The sequence below is a fragment of the Pseudopipra pipra genome, chromosome 1 (assembly GCF_036250125.1).
Source record: "Pseudopipra pipra isolate bDixPip1 chromosome 1, bDixPip1.hap1, whole genome shotgun sequence".
In the NCBI taxonomy this organism is placed as follows: Eukaryota; Metazoa; Chordata; class Aves; order Passeriformes; family Pipridae; genus Pseudopipra; species Pseudopipra pipra.
Genome location: NC_087549.1, coordinates 93820916 through 93843258, shown reverse-complemented (window position 1 = coordinate 93843258; position 22343 = coordinate 93820916). Strand labels below are relative to the sequence as shown.

At 37.7% G+C, this 22343-nt stretch overlaps 2 long non-coding RNA genes across 3 annotated transcripts in view; both read right to left on the bottom strand.

Annotated features, from left to right (window-relative positions):
• The window catches only part of LOC135419449 (uncharacterized), a 264674-nt gene that overhangs the window by 78189 nt on the left and 164142 nt on the right, over positions 1-22343 (bottom strand). The gene's annotated exons all lie outside the window — the stretch shown is intronic.
• The window catches only part of LOC135419197 (uncharacterized), a 41473-nt gene that overhangs the window by 13395 nt on the left and 5735 nt on the right, over positions 1-22343 (bottom strand). For both annotated transcript variants that reach the window (XR_010432860.1, XR_010432857.1), the window contains exon 3: positions 8264-8375. This is a non-coding gene — a long non-coding RNA (uncharacterized LOC135419197). The remainder of the gene's footprint in view (positions 1-8263; positions 8376-22343) is intronic.

Genomic DNA, 22343 nt, shown 5'->3' with positions numbered 1-22343 from the left:
AACTGTTTTGAGTTCGTAACACTTTCCTGAACTCAAAGATCTATTCTATGTTTTTTTGATTCAATTCCACTTTTCAAGCTATCAAAGTTCATACCATTGCCTATTAGTCCATATATAAGCAACTTAAACACTCCTCTGACCCCAAATGACAAGCAGCCCATAGTATATTTTATCAGAACTTTTAATTTTCCTTTATTCCTTCATGCAGCTTTTCCATAGTCCCTATTTACTTTCTACTTTGTCTTCAGTTTCTACCTTTTTTTTCCCCTCATATGGTATTTTTTTTCCTTTTTCCAGAAACCTGTGCTCTGTTCCCATCTCCTACATCTGTATTAGTGTCTCTGTCACTGAGTGGAGCTGAGCAGTCAAGATGAAGCTAAGATCTAGAGCTAACATGTCCAAATGGATTTTGGGTAAAGCAAAACAATTTTTCTATCACTAGTAGCAACACTGTATGGAATACACACACCATTAGGGAAATTTTTTGGAGGAAAAAGAAAGCTGGTTCCCCTTGTGTTGAAACTATCCTTATGCTAGACTATGTTTTTGAGCGAATATTGAAATGTTAAACATAATACAATTTTGCAGAGATTTCATAAAATACTAGCTATTCTTAATCATTTGTGTCAGGTTTTTTAAGCTGTATAATAGTTGAGACTTTTCCTCCTTAATTCATTTTTTAGAAGAGAAAAGGTGTTACCATCACCCAATACCAGTTTGTACTTGTATGGTATTTAAGCTGTAAGTTTTTCCAATCTGCTGCCAGCAATATTTCTTCCCTGGGCTGTTAAATCAAGATGCTGGATCTCCAGAGTGTTCAATGTGAATTACCATTATTTACAAAAATGTTTAATGTTCTTGACAAACCAAGGAGTTTGAGCAAGCACAGATCTAAAGCTATAAAATTAGAAGTCTGTCAAAAGGTGGCCTGATGCATGGACAGCAAATTAAAGTGATCAATACCAGCGTCTGGATTCCCAGTATCCTTTGCATCAGAAATAAACAGAAATTAAAAAGTCACAGAATTGTTAGGGTTGAAAGGGACCTCTGGAGATCATCTAGTTCAACCCCCCAAATGTTGACTTCTTTTACAAATTTGGATACCAAAATACTTTAATTAGGTGCTCAAATATGGAATAAGATGATTGTTGGCACAGATGCTTTTTAGACTTTTTTTGGAAGTTTTACACTCTTTTAGTAATTTGGGGAAAATGCCAGAGAAAATAATTATTACAAAAGAAGACTGTTCTCTCGCAGATGCAAACTGTTCTTCTTTGAGCTTCAGAGAGCCATCTGATCATCTGAGTTTGATGTTGTCATGATATGTGTCAGAAGGATACAGATTTAAAGTAAATCTAAACATGCCTCATATAAACACACTTTTGATGTCCGACTATTTAATACTTGGGGGGTTGAAAGCTTAAGGATTCATTTCACACTGAGTGAAGCCAAGGTAGAACTTTCTCAGTCCAACTATTTTTGAAGCAACAATGGTAGATTTAGATTTGATCTTCAGATTTTTTATTTTCACTCAAAAAAAAAGAAGAAACCCTCCTTAACAAAACTTTGCTGAAACGCTTCCACTGAAATTCCTCTATCTCTCTCCAACATACATGAAGCTCTAGCAGAATCACAGAATATTCTGAGTTGGAAGGGACCCACAAGGATCATCGAGTCAAACTCCTGGCCCTGCACAGGACCATTCCCAAGATTCACACCATATGTCCAGGAGTATCATCCAAACACTTCTTGAACTCTGTCAGACTTGGTGCTGTGACCACTGCCCTGGGGAGCCTGTTCCAGTGCTCAACCTGCTCTGGGTGAAGAACCTCTTTCTAATATACAACTTAATCTCCCCAAAACACAAGTTCAACATTAGCTATCAGTGTCTTGCTCCTAAACATAAGAAATTAGCTTTTTATAGCAAGAAGAATTGTTCACTGGTACAACATCCCCAGGGACCTGACAGAGTCCACATTGCTGGAGGTTTTCAAGATGTAAGTGGACAGGGTGCTAGATAATCTCACCTTCCTTTCTCATGAAAGGTTGGACCAGATGATTTTTCAAGGCCCCTTCCCTTCTGGGGTTCTATGACTCTGTATGACTGCAGTGTAAACAGAAGATTTTAATCATAAAACAGATTTAAATTAGAAAAATTTAAAGAAAACCATCAGTAGATAAGATTTGCTTCAGAAAAAGGAAGACTGTCGCACTTGACTGAAAAACACTCTACTCCATACAGATGTAGTCGGGAGACTTCCTTTTAGCACTTTGAAATTGCTTTTAGTGGGATTCATTCTTAACTACTTATACCATTTATTTTGAGGCTATTTAACCTCAATTAAAACTAATGACAAAGACCTTTCTCCACTGACTTAAGATTATTAAATTTGCACTAAGAAGCAACAGCTATATCTAATACCTGAAGTAGACAGTAATAGCACCCTTCCTACAATTCGTGTTTTAGAAATCACAGAAAAAAAGAGGAACACTTGATAAGTAGAAAGACTTGAAAACATACTTCAAAAGAATTCTTTTGCAGTGGCACAAGGGTTTTTTCCACAATATTTACTATGAAGTAACAGGCAAAAGAGGATTAAATATTTGAAGAATAACATGTTTTTAAGCTGCAAGAAGTAAATCACCTAGAACATACATACCTCCAAGGAAAATTCTACCATACAAGATAGTCACTGCAGATTACTGCTGCTGTGCTATTTCTAATTGTTCTTCTCCCAAAGGTAAGTGAAAAAAATAGTTCAAGATGGTGGCAGGCAGTGATTTGAAGTTAACTTTGTACTTTCATCTCCTTTTTCTCTACTCACCTTGTTTTTACCCAATGTCAAATTTTCCTGGAAGAGAACTGGTTCTTGCTTAGAAAACATATCATAAAAAGCATTAAAATGGGTATGTCAGTCCATGACCATGGGCCAAATCTTAAGGAGAAAGAACAGGAAGCATGTCACAATCCCAACTAATGTTAGTGTGCTTCTGAACCAATGCCAAGGTTATGACATATGTCAGAAACCATAAACAGACTTCTTTTGATGTTGAAAAAAAATTAGTTTGTGTCAAATGAGCTGGAAACAACAGTTATTTTGCTTTTTTTCATGTTACTACTTGTCTATGTCATTGTGTTGTTATATGAGAAGTATAATAAGTTTAAATGAGGGGTTCTGGCTCTTGCAGACAAGACAACAGTTTTCTTAGAAAGAATTTATTCCAGGGAAGACGGTAGGATGTTGACTTCTGTTCTGCAATTCCTCATCTGCCCCTTTCGCTCTGCCTCACTAGAGGAGAGATGAACACGTGGAGAAAAGAAGGGGAAAAGTTTGCCTTTGAACAACATAGTGAGGATGGGAACAAAACTATCAAGGATAAATAAATACAAAATAAAGTTGAAACAGAGATTATAGAAATTTTAAATTATTACTGCAAATAAGTAGAGGGAAACATTAAGAGGTCAGCAGCTAAAAGCAACTGCCACATTAATTAATATCAGAGTTATGGTTATCAGGGCAACCACAGCTTCCCTAACTTTTCTTCTTTTAATATATTTTTTTTTTTCCCCTGAAAATCTTTTTCTTTTAAGTAGCTTGAAAACTTAAGCATCTCTATTGGTACAAAGAGAGTCCCTTGGAGCACTGCAGGTTTCTCTGGGAATCCTTATGTTCAGCATGGAGCTGTCAGACTCACTACATACACTTTTACCTTTTCAAGGGTTTAAAATATTAACATGTTTTAAAAGATAGAGCTCCATATCTTTCTTTCTAACATTCATTGCATACTTCTAGCACTTAAAAGTCCCTAAAAACTTGTTCTCCCAAGAACTGTTGTTCCAATTCAGAACCAAAAGGGCACATACTTCCATCTGTATGGTCACCCTTGAAATCGATAAGCAATGCAAAGCTTTCTCTCTGTAGAGGTTAAACAAATCACACAAGTTTGTTCAGACTAAGCCTGGGAACAGAAACCAGGTCTTTTGCATGACTGCACGATGCATTACTGAAAGGTTACTGTGCTGACCTTTAGTATTGGTCACAAAACATTACTGATAATCCTGATTTTGATTAATATTTTTTCTTTGGGTTTTGCTTTAAGGTTTGGCCTGCTGCTTATTTAAATAATTCTCAGGTATTCCTGCCCTTGTACGCACCAGTGCCTATTTTTACTACTGGGTGAGGAAGTTATTGCACTAAATCTCAGAGGAGATACAATCTTTAGAGTTATCTTAGGCTGAAAAATGAATTGAATAGACAAGCAGAGCAACTGCTACACTCCTTGGATGATTTGCAAAATAACCTGCAGAAATGTAGAAAAGCATATTACAGCTAGGAACAACAAAACATGTTGGAGGGATGGAGAGAAGTGGTAGCATGAGCATAGTGGTCTCTTTCACAAGGATTTCCCAAAAGCAGCTTGGGGAAAGCTCCATTTGTGGAGCTCAAGCTGGAGCACATTGATGAGGAATGCTTGAGTGGAATGAAGTTATGCTAATCATAAGGCTGTGAAATATGTACTGCCCAGCTGGAGGCAGAAATTAGAGCACTACTCCTATTAAGTGCAAAGAGAAAAAAACTTAGACTGAAAATTTGTTGAGACTTTCATATTGTGCAATCACACAAAGAACTAATATTTGCTAGAACTAGTAGTCTTAAATTTCATCATTTAATTAAATCACCGCAATAGTATCTTAGTGCTATACTGATAATTACAGAAATGTTTCAGACTTTTTTCATCAGCCATTTGGAGGAAATATTAAGATTTAGAGGGGGGTGCAGAATCATACTACAACCAGGATTACGGTCTGAATAACATCACAACTTCACATGCAGAAAAACAAATATGAAACAAAAGATTTTGTATACAAGAACACACTAATTAAAAAAACTTTTTTTCAAAAAGAGAAAAAATATTGATGGCTGTCCTACAGAATCAGAAATATACATGAACCAACAATTACCGAAAACTGCAAACGATCATATGACCTCATTCATAAAAGCATGATCTCAAAGTTCATGCTGTATATCTACTTCCTTTAAATTAGCTGACATGAAGGACAGATTCCAGAGCTGAGGAAGCAAACCTAGCTTTAAAGAGTTTGTGACACTGCACCAAAAGCTGTTTTGATTCTTACCACCAGGCTGCTATATAAATTCAAATCTCACAATCAGTTACGAAACATTCTTATGACAACGCTGATTTTAAAAAATTAGGTTATCTTCCAGCCTGTGGACATTTTCCTGTTGCATTCTGGGTTAATACACGTGTACAGCTCACTTCTGTCAGAATGAGAAAAACCAATTGATTTTGTTTCATGGTGTATTCTTATCAATGCTCTCCTCTGCTCTTAGCCAGTCTTTGACTGATAGGGTGTTAGAGGAAAGGTCCATTAATTGATTTGTAAATAATTACAGCTAAGTCTTCACTTTTGACTAGATATCAATAGAGGCCTCTCCTTTTTTCACTGTTGAATGCTTTCAAATCAGCTTCAGTGTCCAACTTTCAGGCACAAATTCATTAAAATCATTAGATACTTTTAGAGTAGCACCCACTGGTAATGGCAAAGGCAAGAGTGTGTCAGCATTTCTCTTATACCACTTATAAGGATGGATTAGAGAGAAGCAAAATAAATAAACAAATAACATGCCTGGGGAAAAAAAAATAAAGAACGAAGGCAAATCAATTATTTCTTGAAGTAGGATTTAATTTTCAGACCTGGTGGAATTTCATCAACTGTACAGAGTAAAAAAAGCACATGCAGCACTAGGTACATGTGTTCCTGTACACGCAAAGCCTATGGGTTCATTACCTGTGTGCACATATGGACACTGTCTGCCCACGTTTCCAGCAATTTTTGAACTTTTGACTAAATTCAGACACATTTGACAAAGGACCCAGAGTCTCAAAGCTAGTAAGTTCCCCCAGATTTTATGAAAATAACTGTGTATGTGCAAGGGAGACCTATTTGGTGCCTTGATGGAGCAGAAGGCTGCAGAATGAATTCCACAGCACTAGACACTTTAAAATTACACTCATATGGGGGGAAAAAAGCAATAGCCAGGGAAGCTAGAAAGTAGACATATACACACATACCCTGTTTTGTAGGTCTACAAAAGTAAGGGGACAAAGTAGCAGTCAGAACCCATGTGTCAATCCTCATCTGTTCTCAAAACCCCAGGTTTCCATTGATTTTAATAGTTCTGAGTTTAATGTTCCCATCTTCTCCTTAGCATCTCATGCAGAACAGAAAACCCTGCACACAAATGTAAGTTTTCAGAGGAAAGTAGAAGCTGAAGTCTGAAAAGTAGCTATAATACTTTAGCAACCTTTTCATAAGGTATTAATATGTGGAAGCTGTAATAAGAACATATTGAAACTGTCACACACTCAAAGTAAAAACACACTAATTCAAGCAACAGCATCAAATTTTGAGACTGCATTTGAACCAGATAGCACAAGGCAAGGCAAGGCAAGGCAAGTTATATTTAATTCCTTGTATATAATGCCAACTAATGAGGTATAGAGTCATATCAGGGAACTGCCTGTTCAGCATTATAAAAAATTTGACCAGAAAACCTTCTTTATTGCTGCTTTCCAATCGTAGCCATCTGCTTCACATTAACAAGCACATAAGCTTTCCACCTAGTTCAACAGAAGAGAAAGGTACTCCTACAAAAATTATGCAAGTGGATTGTATTTTTGTTATTAATATCTGTTCCAGTTGTCAATCCATGTTTTATACCTGACTGATATCTATAAGACTTTCAATTTTCTTTGCCTTCACTACCAACTTTCCAGAAAGAGCTTAAGCTGCAATGCACCTAATTAAAAAGGTGTGTGTCAGCACACCATCAGGTCCATGTACAAACCAGGTTTGCGTGTTGCAGTCTCTCTCCTGTGACATTTCCCATTATATGCCCAGCCAGCATATGTTGAGCATCCCACATATTGAGCCATCTCAGTTACATCCCCGTTTGCTCACATAGTAAAGACATGAGTCACCATCACAGCACATTTGCCCTATGCCTTTTTTAAACCGGGATTCACTACGAAAAGTGGTAAAAATCCCCCTCATACTCATAGCAGAAAGTTGGAAAGTTCAAAGATTCCCGGTCTTACTGATCCAGGTGAGGCCACAGCTGGGGACAACAAAATCATACTTCTTTAGGTTTCCTAAAAATGGCCCAGTCTCCTCATCCAACCCAGATGGCACCTATGGACACCATTCTGCTACCAAGGGAAAAGTCCATAAAAGACAGAGCGAGTCAAGCAAGCAGAAGGCCAATTACAGGCTGGCCATGTTGCATGGTCCTTGTGCCCTTGTCCCAACTGGAATTGCTAGATTGCTTTAGCAAGATTTGGGAAATGGGCTCATGTATTGAGTAGCTTCATTCTACCTGAAATATAAAAAATCTCATATTTGACACCATTCAATCACAAGAGGAAGGTTTTCTGAGGAATATTTTGGACAGTTACCACCTCCTGCCCATGGAGGTGGTACTCTTATCTAATGGATATTTTGCCCTAGACACAATCACAGAAGTATTCTTGGGTATTGGTAAGGACTTAACGGGACACCCAAATGTAGCTTAGACAAACACACTGCAAGGAAAGAAAAGCTAGCAGTGTGTTTCAGTTAAAACCTCTCTAACCTGAGAATCTGTCTTTAAGCCATTTAGAGAAGCCTTTAAAATCTGATAATCACTTAATAATATTTCACACCTGAACCTCAGCTACAGCTTTTGTAAACTGTGGCACCATTCTTGTTCCAGATGGCATGCAAAATAATTTATAAACAACAAAGTTCAGCAGGTTTCATAGTAGCTGTTCAATTCCAGCACTTTGGCCACCCACTTCAGCACAACTGAGAGCTTTCAATCAGCTTCTTCCTCTCATGGGGCCTTCAAACAGCAGCAGAGCATGTGTTCAACACGTTCTCAGAAAGTAGCCAGCCAAATAGGGAGGGTCAGTCATCCAGGCAACTTTGTAGCATACCTGCAGCATGCTCACACTGCCTTTTTCCATTTTATTTAATACATGAACTCAGTTGAGAACAAGTAGTAAGATGTATCAGAGTTTAAAAAATACCTTTGTTCCTACAAAACAATTCTGATTTGCCATAGCTCCAGTGTTGAATATAATCTTCCCAGCAGGAGTATACCATAAATGCAGGGTTAGAATGTCTGTTTTTACTGGTTTAACTAAACGTATGCTAAGTGTTATAAGAAATAGAGTATGTCAAAAAGAGCCTTCTCTGTACCTGACAGATTTCCATTGCTATTTTTGTTTCTTCCTCTCCTCTTTCATTGCTGATGTTTACTTTGGCTCTATTTTTCTTGTGTCCCTTCAAAACCTCTGTGTCCTGGATTGGCCTTTGGGGCAGAGAGGAAAAAGGAAGAGCTATTGCTTCACAGTCTCTTTAAAGGTCACACAGTCTGAACTGGACAGAGACAAATTCAGAGTCACTTTAAGCTGCTCTGATTATGGGCATATCCACACAAGCTATTCTGGAAACTGCACGACCACATTAGGGTTGCATTAAGCCAAATAAAATACACCCTGCCTGTCAACATAGCTGATTAGCCCAGGCTCGCTGTCCCATGAGTCACAGACATATGGTTTCCAGGAGGCTCAGGATAAATAGAGCAATATGGAGACATACCCTAAATACTAAATACGTCCAAAGTCTGCAAAGAATGTCAGGGCATCAGCACATTCAATTGATCCAGGACAGCAGCCCTTGGTGTATCTCATCATTTCAGCTGGTGAGAAAAAGGCAACTTGTCTCCTGAGGAGCCCAGTCCTAGTTTAGTAAGCTTTTTACAAATTAAGGCTGATTTGAGCTCATTTGCTGGCCACTGCTGATAAGGTGCTTCATGCTGTGGTCTGCCGATGTCTTTTCTCACTTTGCCTTACACCAGCATGCTGAGCCTGAAGGGATGACTAGCAAGAATAAGGTGCTTATGGTAGAGGAGGCCACCCCCAGGCAAGCATGCAACTGAGAAAAGTGTTCCTTATAAAACATCCAGCAGCCCACGCCTCCTGTAGCAACAAACAAAGCCAATCTGACACCGAGGTTTGTGTACCATCTCAGTAACCAATGGCCAGTTAATGCTGGATTCTTCTTCAAGGCAATCTCCTCCTCCCACAAATCCTGTGGTTTCCACAGCATATACAAATTTGTCAAAATGAAAATAGCACAGTTTTGAGTTATGCTATTGTATAAACATAATTTGTATTGAGCTATTGTATAAACATTGGTTAAGAAGTAATTCGAGGCTTTTAATGGGTTTATGTCCTGCTCACAATTGCCAGGAAGTATCAGCATATTGAGGGAAAAAAGGATTCCTTTAGTTTTGACACACAGCAGGTTTTTAAGTAAAGCAGACAACTGAAACAAAGCACAAGATCTCCAATATTTGCAAGGAGATTTTCAGTACAACAAGAGTCTGACAGCTGTCTTAGTAGTGCCCAGGAACCTTAAAAAAACCCACAGCAAACAAGTTCTGACAGTAACAGTAATTTCAGTAGCACACTGCAGTAAAAGTGTTGTAGAAGCTGGAGGGCAACTCAAGAAGGTACCAAGCCCATAGAGGGATCTCAAACTGCAGAAGCAACATTTCCAGCTTGTGCAAACAGCCTCTGCGACACTTGTTGTTCCTGTGGTGTGCTCACAAGGAGAGGTTGCTTCCTTGAGGTTTTTCCACACCACATCAATAGCCAGCTGCCTGTTTGGACAATAGGGGGAATTTGAAGCTGAACAAATTGAAGAGGCCAAATGCTTCTCTGGTGTATAGTCATAGTCTGATGAGCTGTATTTAAGAGTGTTAGAATCTAGGGGGGAATTAATAAGACACAAATAAAAAAAAAAAAAGGAAGGGAAGGAAGGGCAAACGCATACAAACAAAAAAAGAAAAATCTGCAAACAAATATAGCTCTCGGGAGCTCACTGAGTCCTGGAAAGGTTCCCTAATGGGACACTGATGGCAACAGAATACACCACTGTCAGGCATTCTGGCATTTTCATCACTATCAAGTGCTGCTCGATAGGCATAATATTAAATTCCCGTTCTCAGGTGCAAACTCTGTTTTAACCCTTTTCCCTGGAAAATGAAAATTTCTTTCTATTCTAAATGTAATTAAACCACAAAAATGCAAAAGTGTCTAGGGATATATAAAACAAAAAGCTGCCTAAATTTAAAAAAAAAAAAAGTCCTAGTAAGGGGTTAATTAAAAAGAATCTGGTCGTTGATTAGCATCTCGTGTAGGAAGATCAAAACCAAAAATTCTGAGGTTATCTAGATAGTAATGAGAATTAAATCCACATTCATGGGACAGTGAAGTCAGGATTTCTAAGCACAAATGCCACTATAATTGTAGGCCCGGACTTATGCTTGAAAATTATCCATGATCAGCAGATTTTCAATCTGACATCTAAAATTACACAGAACACAATTTTACTATCATCACTGAGGTTTCTACTCCCTTTTGCCCAAACTGAGACAGGCTGAATTCAACCTTTTGCACAGAACTAATTATGAAGGGATAGGTTTGTGGGTTTCTTAAGGGGTTAAGAAACAAAGGGATAGAGGGTGGAAAATTACAACAAAACCACCTCCTCCCCAGCTCTATAGCAGCCTTTTGCTGTCTGCTCCTCACTCCCATGGGAGATGCCAGACACCATGGCAGTCCTTGTCCTGAGTTTGCAAAGAGTTAACAAATGCAACACACAGTTACAGCACCAGCGGTAATGAAAGAAATAGGTTGGACTACGCTCTGGCTGACCAGCATCTCCCACAGTAGCACTCCATGGATTCACTTTCTCACATGCCGTGTGTTAGAACACTCCTTAGTCCTCTCCAAATAACAAGGGTAAGGCAGCAGAGCAGGAGAGCTGTGCCTTACGGGCAGCGTAAGGCATGCAGCTGAAGGCAGACAGCTTGCAACCACAGAAGCAGCTCGGGTAGCCAGTAAATCAATATTTGCATGTTACTGTTCTCACATACATCCCATTTGCTGATCCAACACTTGTTCCCGCAGAAACAGGATCAGAGCGGCCACTGGCAGCCAGCAGGCAAGCACAGTCTGCTACCCCTGGAGCCCAGGTCCTGACCCAGAGCTGGCGTACAGGTGCGCTGCCTTCAACAAGCAGGCAGAGATCTACCACTTCTTTTAATGAACAAATAATACCTTTACATTAAAAACAGAACTTGTAGAAGGGGGCACACTTTCCTCCAGCATTTCATCTCCTCAGCAAAATACCATGACTCTCTCTCCCCAGCATGTGTCAGAGGCTTTGCATGACTTCTTGTCCTATTTCTGAGCAAACCAGACCAAGCAGTACCATCTTCGTATGTGACTGGCACAGAGGTTCCCTTCCCTTACAGTATAAGTAAAAGGAAACTAAGAGGAAACCAAGGACAGTTTCTGATAGATGCATACAAGCAGTTTAGTTCTGCTCTACCTCAGTCTAGAAGAAGCAGTCATCATTTTGGGACAGCAACAACTCAGCTGAAGTGAGGACATAAGAGATGGGCTGCATTCAGGGGTGCTGAGAGAAATGGCTGCTGCCATAATGCATCTGCTTTCTCTTATCTTTGAAAAAGTCATAGAGACCAGCAGAGATGTCCCACACCTGGAGAAAGGCAAACATTGCACCCGCCTTCAGAAAAGGCCTAAAGGACAGTACAGGGGGTTGCCAGCTGGTCAGCCTTACTCCACTTTGTGAGAAGCACATCTCTGAATACATGGAGAACTAGGTTGGGAACAGTCAGCATGGACCAACCAAGGGTAAATCATATCTGACAAACCCGATTTTTCTCTGTGAGGAAATGACCGGATCAGAGGAGAGAGGCAGAGCAGTGGATACAGCGTCAATACAGCTAAAGGGTTAAGGCAAGAAATAAAATGATCTTGGATGCTGGTTATATTTAACTTTTATATATTTTCTATTTTATACTGAAGAATGGGTAGAAAGGATGGCTGGCCTGCCTTGACCAAAAGAGTACAGATTTTAATCATACAAACAGGGCACCAGCACTCCTTCACTGTATGGTTACAAAAACGGAAGTTATGGATGCTATTACCAAATAAGAAAACAATGTAGAAAAATGTCATTCCCCTCTACATTCCCAACTATATGTTTGTAATTTTTGTACAAAATAAAAAAATCTTCATGTGCTTAAAATTTGCACAAGATAAAACAAATAGTCACAAGATGAAACAAATAGTCACACCAAGTAATCCATCTGGAATCCAGCCCATTAGAAAAGCTCATCTCAGGATTATCAGATTAGATCTGACAGAAAAATCTTCTAGAGAATACGTACATGGATGACCAACTTCTAGAAGCTTTTGTCAGTCCTGCAGTCAGTTCCTCCTATAGGCCCAACATACCAGCTTTCCTTATCTCACCCAGCAAATGGATGCTATTAAATACACAATTTTTTTTCAGCAAGCTACACAAACAGAAATACACACAGTTAATTAATACTGCAGTCACTTCTTTGATCTTCCAATGAAAGCCAAATTTAAAAGTCATACTATTTCAGCCTAGAAGCTCAGAGTTAAAAAGCTTAGGAACTCATCCGGGACTTTGAATCCAAGAATTGTTGGGCTGATGTCATTAAAAGAGCTGAATTAGACTTGTAATTATTCCCTTATGAATCCTGCTGTCTCTCTGAGAAAGAAGGGTATTCATTTCTGTCCTCGAAATTGATTTACTTCAGTGAAAAAACCAGGAGGGTTGGAGACAGTAAAAACTTGGTTTAACTGTGTATCTGATAGAATACCAGGAAATAAGTGTCAATAGTGAACAACATCCCTGCCAATCAATAGGAGCCATGCCTTCTGTTTACATTGCATGGCAGTTTCATTTTGATCCTCAGGGTAAATCCTATCTCCACTGTTCTGGCTGGCTATCCACTGCTTAGTGCAGTAGCACTTCATTAACATGCATTAACATTAATGCTTGACACTTTTTGGACTTAAATTAATCTACATATTTATAAACAACCATTCCAAACCACATTCCCGCTTAAGGAAACTGTTTAATGACACTGAACCTAAAGTCTTTCTTACATCCATTAAATAATAAGTTGCAGATTTATATGGTACTTTTTAAAATAGTTCTCACATAACTAGCTCAAAAAATGTCTCAATCAACTTTTTCATTATTTTATTTGTTCTTTTGTGGCAATCAAATTTTCTCTTTATTTAATTTTGTTTTTAAAAGGAAAAATAACTCAAAAAACATGAATGATGTTTTAGAAATCAAGAAAAGATAAACTTATGACAATAAAAAACAAACATCGAGTAAACCATATTTAATGGTTTATCCACAATCTGTAAAATATTTGGTCAAAATATGCAACCTCTGTATTTTCAAAGCAAAGGCTTGAGAAACACTAGACAAACAATTCACAGGAGTAAAAGTTGACCCAAAAATCTACAGATTTAATTTCTTTGCCCCCAACACTAACTCTGAACACCTCAAGATGACTTTTATTTGTCCTCCAACGTCACATCAAAGAAGTAAAATAGCAACCCAGCATAGACACTGCCACTTCTTGTAGCATGTTCTATCCAAAGCATCTGGAATTTTAACATGGAATACCACCAATTTGGCCATGAACTCATATTTCTCCAAAAGCTTCGTGCAAATTCTAGTTAGCAATAAAAGATTAAAAAAAAAATCAGGATTTATTTTTAAACGGACAAACACATGCCAAAAACAAGATGTTACAAACAGTTATTAAAAACTGCATGTTTCATTGAACATATTTTTTTCCTACAGTATGAAGGCCATTATAAGAACACACTAATGGAGAAAAGAATGGGAGCAGTTGAATCAAGTTAAGGAATACTTAAAAAGATTGTACTCAATCATCCTAGATAAGCAGAGTCATTTCTGATTCCCACCATTTTCTCCTTTAACACAATAGAGTAGAAGCTGCATATCCTTCCTCAATCACCATTTAAGATGCAGTATCTTTTTATTTGGGATGAGTGGGGAAAAGGAAAAAATCACAGAATCATAATATACCCTGAGTTTGAAGGGACTGACAAGGAACATCGAGTCTAACTCCTGGCCCTGCACAGGACAGCCCTAAAAATCACACTATGTGCCTGAGAGTATTGCCCAAATGCTTTTTGAACTCTGCCCAGATTGCTCCTGTGACCACTTTCCTGGGCAGTCTGTTCCTGGCTCAAGTATCCTCTAGGAGAAGAAGAGCCTTCTCCTAATATCCAACCAATTAAGTTACAATTTATATAAGTTACAGTGATTTCATTTGAATCTATGGGACTTTGTCCAGCTGAAAGGTGATTTATAAAGTTATATACACTCACACACATTCATAGGTAGAATATAAAATATATTATCCCAAAGCATGCATTGCTCCTCAGGGGCTTAGTCAGTAACATCTTGCATAGTATAATTCAGGATTATTTATTTTACCGTGCTGCACAAGTGCCAGTACTTTGCTTTGGGTCTCTTCCCTTATTTCTATCACTCTAAGTAGCAACCAAACACAAACCTACACCTACCCAGCCACGAAGTATCAGAGACACTTTCATGGACAGTTTATGCACACAAAGTGAAAAACTTGAATCAAGTATTTTGTTACAAACAAAAGGTGAATGTAAGCTGTACTTGCATATTTAAAAGAAAGTACAGGGCTGAAAGCCAAATGCCTTTCCTGTAGAGACCTAATCTAGACAATCCCTGCTATATAGATTAAATAAAAAGCTTTGTTTCATCTCCTGCTTCTGGCCCACTATCTACAGAAACAGTTTTAAGGATAACAGTGATGAGGAGAAACTGAAATATCTGAAATGTTAGCACAATAACTCGAAGTGTTACATAAATACCACAGTAAAATACAGAAGCATAACCATTGCAAGTTTCATTTTGGTCATATTTGGCTGTATATATATCACTATATCAGAGTCAAGTATGTTCAAGGCTTTTATAAGACACATCAAAGGAATGAGCAGGGAAATCCTGGAACAGAGATGATGTGTCATAACAACTACTAGCTTACAAGAAAAGAAATGAACTTACTAGGACAAAAAAATACATTAATTTGAGAAACTGAACCTAAGAATTCCTGTTGGGTTTCTTGGGGTTGGGGTTTTTTTGGTTAAGAAAATATGCGATAAAATCAGATATGTCTAGTATGAACAAAATAACAGAGAGTACTCAATAAAAACTAAATATTTTTCATTTACAGGACCTAAATTTGTCTGCATATTTCCCATTCTAAGTGTAGGAAATGCTACAGTAAAAGTAACCATTAGAGCAATGCAGACATATTTTCAACTACGTGGACACTGAAGCTCAATTACATGATAATTCCATATACAATTCACATTACATACTCTGATAATTCTCAAGATAAAAGAAAAAAGTGAAGATAAAACCATTTTATGAGAAGATGTTTGTATTGGTTTTGTGTATTTAATACAAGCTTTCTGCTTTCTCCATGTTCCCTAGCTTCCAATTAAAGTAAAAGTAGGAATGCACACAGTTAGGACTACATTCCTTTGTTCCTGTTGCCCAAAATTTGGCTCCATTACAGCATATAAAGATTGAAGGTAGCATTTTAAAAATTCCTAAAACAGTTTAGCTTTTAAGACCCTTCTTCAGAACCATGTTCAGAAACATTTGTCTCACTTAAAGTCAGTGAAGCAGACTTCAATGTCTGAACTTTTATAAAACATTGGCCTTGGAAGTCTTCAATCCATTTGTTATTTCTCAAAATTTTACCCCCAACCTAGAAATTTCTCTTCTGATTTATCTTTCTATAAAAACAACCAAAAGGACAGGTTTTTTTATTGAACAAACACTTCAAAAAGGCAATAACAGAAAGAATGGGGGGGGTGGTTTGTTTTATGAGAAACTGTTTTGGGTTTAGGTTTTTTGCAGATAAAAAGTGCAATTTCATGTTTTGTGTTGGCCTGTGTACCACTTTGGCACCACTTTCAGGCACTATCGTACCAGTGAGGATATAGCTGATCAAATACAGACCTTATTGGAGGTAATATCCTAATGACATCTCATCAGCAGGACAATTTAATCTTGTGACAGCTTACTGTTACAACAAGACAAAAAGCTGGTTCTTGCATAGCCCTTTGATGATGCTTACCTTTCCACCTCAACTTGCAAATGAGTGAAATGCTGCCTACATGAGATTTAGTATCATCTTGAGAAATCACAACTTCCCATAAATGATGAACATAGTATACCAAAATAAGATCAGCAAAATGGTTTGGCAGATACGATATCACATCACTGAGATCATCATCGAGTTTTCTCCTATTCCTTTGTGTGTGCTTAGAGCTGAACACTCTCTGTAAATTAAAAGAAAATAATGGAGCAAAGAGACTGCCAAAAGACATCACTCTGTTTTGCAGATGGGACATACTCTCACCTCTGAGTCATGTAATGATACATGCTCAGTATGGAGCAAAAAAGATGGTAAATGAGTGGATTTTTTTGAGTACATTATGGTTAAAATAACTTTTTATTAAGAGTGCCAGGTGGAGAGTAGTCCCTTCTAACAGAGGCTGAGGTATATCTGCTCCTTACAAGCTTCATCACTTTGCTTAAGGTTGATACCAAGGCTATGGAAGATAAAGCTCAAGAAAATGAAATATCTACTCCAAATAAATACTGCTTAATTTATTTCTTTGAGCTAAACTGTTAGTTTAAGTTCAGGGTCTTTGAAAAGTGTTCTGAAAAATCATGATACCCCTATTGCCAAGGCTAGCTTTAAAGACCACTGAGTGAACAGTCTCATTTTAAAAATGAACTCTCACACTGTTTCAGAATAAATTCTAGTTTGGTTCTGTTACTGAACACCCTGGGGAGAAAAAAAAAAAGTGTGATTATTTAAGGCACAGACAGGAATCTGAAGTACAGAAGGCAGATCAGACCCCAAGGCATATCTGTAAATCTTTCCATCAGGATGGAAAGCTTGGAGAGCTCAGGACCCAGCATAACTCACCCCAGGTTTTACAGCACAGCATCATTCCTTCTACCCCATCCTGCCAAAAACTGCTCTTTGTGGCCAGTGTACTCTTAAGAGGATAACACAGCAGATTATTGGCCAATACATGCAGAATATTTTGAACACACTAACATGACATTTTGGAGAAAATCAAAGTTAACACATCTTCTCATCCTTCTACAAAACTACTACTTTTAACTAAACATCATCCTCAATTAATAAGTGAGTCAGATACTTTTATTTACAAAGACACATTTTCCAGCAAAATTAAACTGTTTGGGCTGAAATTTTCCTTTCATATAAATATAAACTTTAGTTTTCACAAACAAATGAACTCAAAAATACACACTGTAAAATCCTGGTCGCCTTTCCTTTGGGAAGCCTCGGAAGACACTCGCTTTGGATCAGGAACTGGCAACATGTCTGCATTTTCTTTCTTTTTTTTTTATTTTTAAACTCAGTCTTCTTAGATCTCTCCACCTGATAGAAAAACTAAATCTGTGCACAGACACGTTGTAAAAATAACTAAAATTTCAATACATGAATTCTCTAAGTTTCAGCTGACATGGCTTCCCTTGCAATTGCAACTAAAAAGCTGCTCTTAGGTTATATAAGATCACTGCTCCTCCACTGATGAAGTACCACAGAGAATCGCAGGAAAGAATTAATTATTTTGCCCTCATATCAGGGCTGGAACAGCATACAGCTACTGCAATTTGCTCTTACACTGTATAAAGAGAAAACAAAACATCAAATAGCTTGTCAGTTTAAAGAGTGCTTTCTCTTTGAGAGGAGGGAGAGGTGAGAACGGATGTTTATGTAAATGAGGCAGAGAAACTACAGAGAAAAAAGATGCAAGCATATAATTAAAATCTGTATCATAATGCCTACATACAACATACCCACTGAGATTACAGGACCAATATTAATTCTAGCATCAAACTTTTCAGTGTTACATTTTACAACTAAATAACTTTCTTATAAAATATGCTTTTCATGTGTAATCTCTATTATAGCACTATGGGCCCAAGATGATTTTCCAACAAAGGTAGACTTTTATCAAATAGAAAGTGAAAACTTCCTTTAAACTCTGATTCCAGACCTTTGATGTGATCCAAGCAGTTGAAAGTCTGAAGCCACGAAGTTTCATACCAGCTTGCAAAAAACAGAAGTTCTTCTGCCTGTTATAATGTGATTTACAAGAGCTACATGGCTAGGCGTTAAAGACTGAGATTCACATTTGGGTTTGACCTTAGTACATTTCATAATTTTAAGGGGACATGTCTGAAGTTATTTACTTCTGTATTCAAAGGTGGTATGAAAAGAAGGGAAATCGTCTCCTGATATAGGGAAGGTATTTATTCCCCAAGCATTTTTACCTGTGTTTTATTTTACCAATAAAATCAGTTTTGATTTGGTAAGAAAAAGGTTTCTTCAGAAGAAGGAAAAGCTGCACCTTTATCAAATCAAAACAAACTCAGACACTTGTCATTCTCCCAAACTGCACATGATTATGAGGCCTAAGACAAGAAGCATAAGCTTAGCAATTTTTTGCCTTTTTTTTTTTTTTTTTTTTTTAAGGCTCTGGTTGTCTCATATGTTAGACAGGCATGTGTATTATACACATCCACCAGGGGACAAAGATCAGAAATTTAAAAGATCTGTTTGTGATTTCGGATGGGATGTGGCACACAGATGAAAGAGCAAATATTTTTCCCCTTGGTTTAATGCTAGCACTAGATTCCTAAATTAAGCCCAGCAGGAAACAAACATCCACCACAGATTTCAAAAGAAATCTCACATCTTTGTATTAAAACGTGTTATTTTAAGAATCCCAAATGCTGCATGTCTGATTTTTATTAAGTCCAGAGACAACATAGGAAGTGTTATTTGATTTACTTTAAAAGAACATAGAAAATATCAGTGGACAATGGGATGTAAATTGCAGGAAGCCAAAAGAAAATTGAGGAGTAGGAGATAATGGGCCTGATGCTATTATCTACAAGAATACTAGGGCCACAGGCTTCAAAAAATTACTTTTATGACCTTGAGAGCTAGCTCAGACTAAAGAACATGAAGTTAGCAGATTTTCCAGGGGGAGAGGAAGGACAACAGTCTCAATTTTTCTCTTCCAAATAGACTGGGGAGATGTTTCTGATATGCACTTCTGATTTCCTTCTACACCAATAACCACAATGTTGTACTCCAAAGGAGGGCAAATTAGACATCATCCCACACTTCCTAACACATTTCATGTTGGAGGTTCTTGGTGAAAAGAACAAGAATTCTAGATCCATATACCAATGCAGTAAAATGTCCAACCCTGAAAATTCTTTTCTCCTAACACTCCATCTTTCTTTGTACAAAATGTAAAAGTACTAGGATAGGATTTTGCCCAGCTGAATCACAGTACACTGAGCTTTTATTTTGGAGTTTGCAGATATTATTTTTTTCCTCTTCTTTCCCACTGACTTTGATGATGTTTTGGGATTAAAACAAGGAGCAGACAGTTCCCATGAGATGAAAGACATAACTGCAAAGAACACTTACTTAGAAGATTAAAAAAAAAAACCTCTTGGAGTTTGAGATGCTGTTAAGTATTTATTTAAAGAAACACTCCCTTGAAGGGGCTTAGACTTCAATATTTTAAATAAGTTTCTGCTTTATCAACTCTAGTTGGAAATAAAATGCTTTTTTTTAATTGCCATGCTGATGAAAATTATAACAATACATTCCCAAGCAGGCTAAATGTATTATTACAGGCAGGAAGAATAGCTCCAAGTTCTCTAAACAGTGCCAGTAATAAAACCTAAGCTTCATTCTCTTTTACAGCCAATTATAACTCCCCAATTATAACTCCCAGCCACCCTTACTCCAGTAGCACCATTTCAAAAAAATATTCCACACATCCCTCCTTCATCAGTGAACTCCCAGCTAGGCATAGAGGCAGTTCCTGTGCTCAGGCAAAGCCTGAGCCATGGTTCAAGAGGTTCAGCCAAGCTCTCAGGCCAAACAGAGTAGAGACCTGGTAGGCTCACACATCTCTCAGAAAGGACTAATTTATCTTCCTTTTCTAGCCAGTCCCTTATTTCATAACAATTTTACTGCTTCCAGCCCTACCCAAACCTCCCACAACTGTCCAAGAAAATGAAAGGTGAAGCGATGAGGGAGGGTAGGGAGGAGGGGGTGGGGGGAAGGAAGAAGTAGTCTTGTTTTCTTTGGGAACTGAGCTAAAGCCAGAAGTACTTTTGACAGTAAGCAGAATTCTGCCCACATGAATGAGCTTTCTCCCACTCCTGGGTCAGCCAAGCAAGAGCAGAAAGGAGATCTTTGGTTTCTCTTCCTAACACTAGCTCTGCATGCAGTGCAAGCCAAGCTGATTTATATTTCCATTTGTGCAGACCTAAAATAAGCACATGGTAACTTACATACATCTTTCACATTGCAGACAAGAGTAATTCATTAGCTATAACATGCTTTGAGATTTCTGCATTAAAAATGCAAGGAACTAACTCAGTAGTTTCTAACTCAGGGCCTGATTGGCATCAGAAGATTAAGGCGCACGCACTACTTCAGGTACCTACATTCACTACCTTCTGTCTCCAAGGTTCAAGTCTCACCATAAGTTGTTTCCAATACCTTCAAACTTTTAAAATCCACCTCTGGCTGTGATGTTGATGAAGTATTGGATTCACTATAATCTCAGATTAAAAACTATGCAGGATTGTAAGAAAATGCTGACAGGGACGGAAGAAAATATCAATTAACATCCAAAACTCATCTCTTGTAGAAGGCCATCGAAACTACACATAGAACTCCCTGGATGTATCAGCCTTCAGGTGTAAGAATTTGGCCTATCTTTGTGAAAGATACGTTCATCCTTTGCAAGTTTTCTGCTTGATATAGAATAAAAAGGACTGCATACTCTATAGTAAAAAACTTTAAAGTTGTGTTTACTGCCAGCTTTGGAATCTAGGAAAGAATGTTTCCTCCTTTCATTACATTTCTCAGCTTGCAATGTACTTTAGGTTTGTGTTTCTCCACAGTCCTAAAATGCAGATTTATCCTTTTATATTTGATCCTGTATTTTATTCCAATCGCTCAGTTATTATGCAGGGCTTTTTCCTCAAAATTTGCCCCATATTATGAAGTACCGGTGCTGTATCAAATTGTACCAGAAATGTCAAATACAGAATTGCTTTTCAAACATGATTTGGTTTTGCTTTTAAATACAGCTGTGCCAGAACTGTTATTTAACATACTGAGCATTGTATTAGCATGGGTTGTGGCTGTCTCTTGGACATGTTTGGATGGCTTATGCTCTAGGACTATAAAAAATTGCAGGTGACTTCTGTTACTAGAGGAGCTGTCAGTCAGTCTGAATTACTGACATATTTTTGTGCAGTGTAGCTGCAAATACATCCCTCAGTTTTCTTTTTCACTCTCAAAATGTAAACATCCAGAGCTATCATCCAAAGGAAGGTCACAAGGTTGAACACAGGAACAAGCTATTCCAGAACCTGAGATGCCATCAAAACTAAATTCTTATTTTGCAGCCAGTACACAGGAGAAAGTTTAACTCTCCTCTTCCATTAGCTTCTTTTAAGACCCTTTCATATCAATATATAAAATCCAGACTAAAAAAATATATCCAGAGACTGTTCCACAGTGTCCAGGGAGGGTGTTACACCCCTCATTTGATGCTTAAGCACCAATGTCCAAAAAGATTCAGTGAGTGGCAGGAAACTGTGAAAACAGAATTAAAGAAGAGATTAGGATTCCCAACTACTACTAAATCACTGTAAAGGGAGACATATAGACTCAAAATCAGGCAATTTCAGAAGTCTAACACACTTCATCATTGTTCCAAAATACACATCATAATTATTTTATCTTTATCTTTATTATTCTTTCATCATATGCTAACATACAATCCCTTAGGACATGACAACACTCTTTCTATAAGATGCCATTTCCTTTCAATAGTCTGAATGAAGAGTGGTAATTGAACAAGTGATCATTAATTATTTGGCCTTACTTTCACTATAATTGTGAAGTCCAATGTCTTGTTTACCATGTACTATTCAAAGCCTGATTTGAACAATGAATTATTCATTTGCTTGTGAGTTTTTCTACAGTGCTCATCACAACATCTGAATGCATTACAAACATTAAGCGATTCATTTTCACATCATCTTTGTGTGATGAAGTGAATGATATCATTGTATGCACATTACAGAAGCAGGGGCATGACACAGGGATATTAAAGCATCTGTTAATTCCAAGTGCACAAAAGGAGGCTTGCAGGGCCAAGTTTCTTCAAAATAC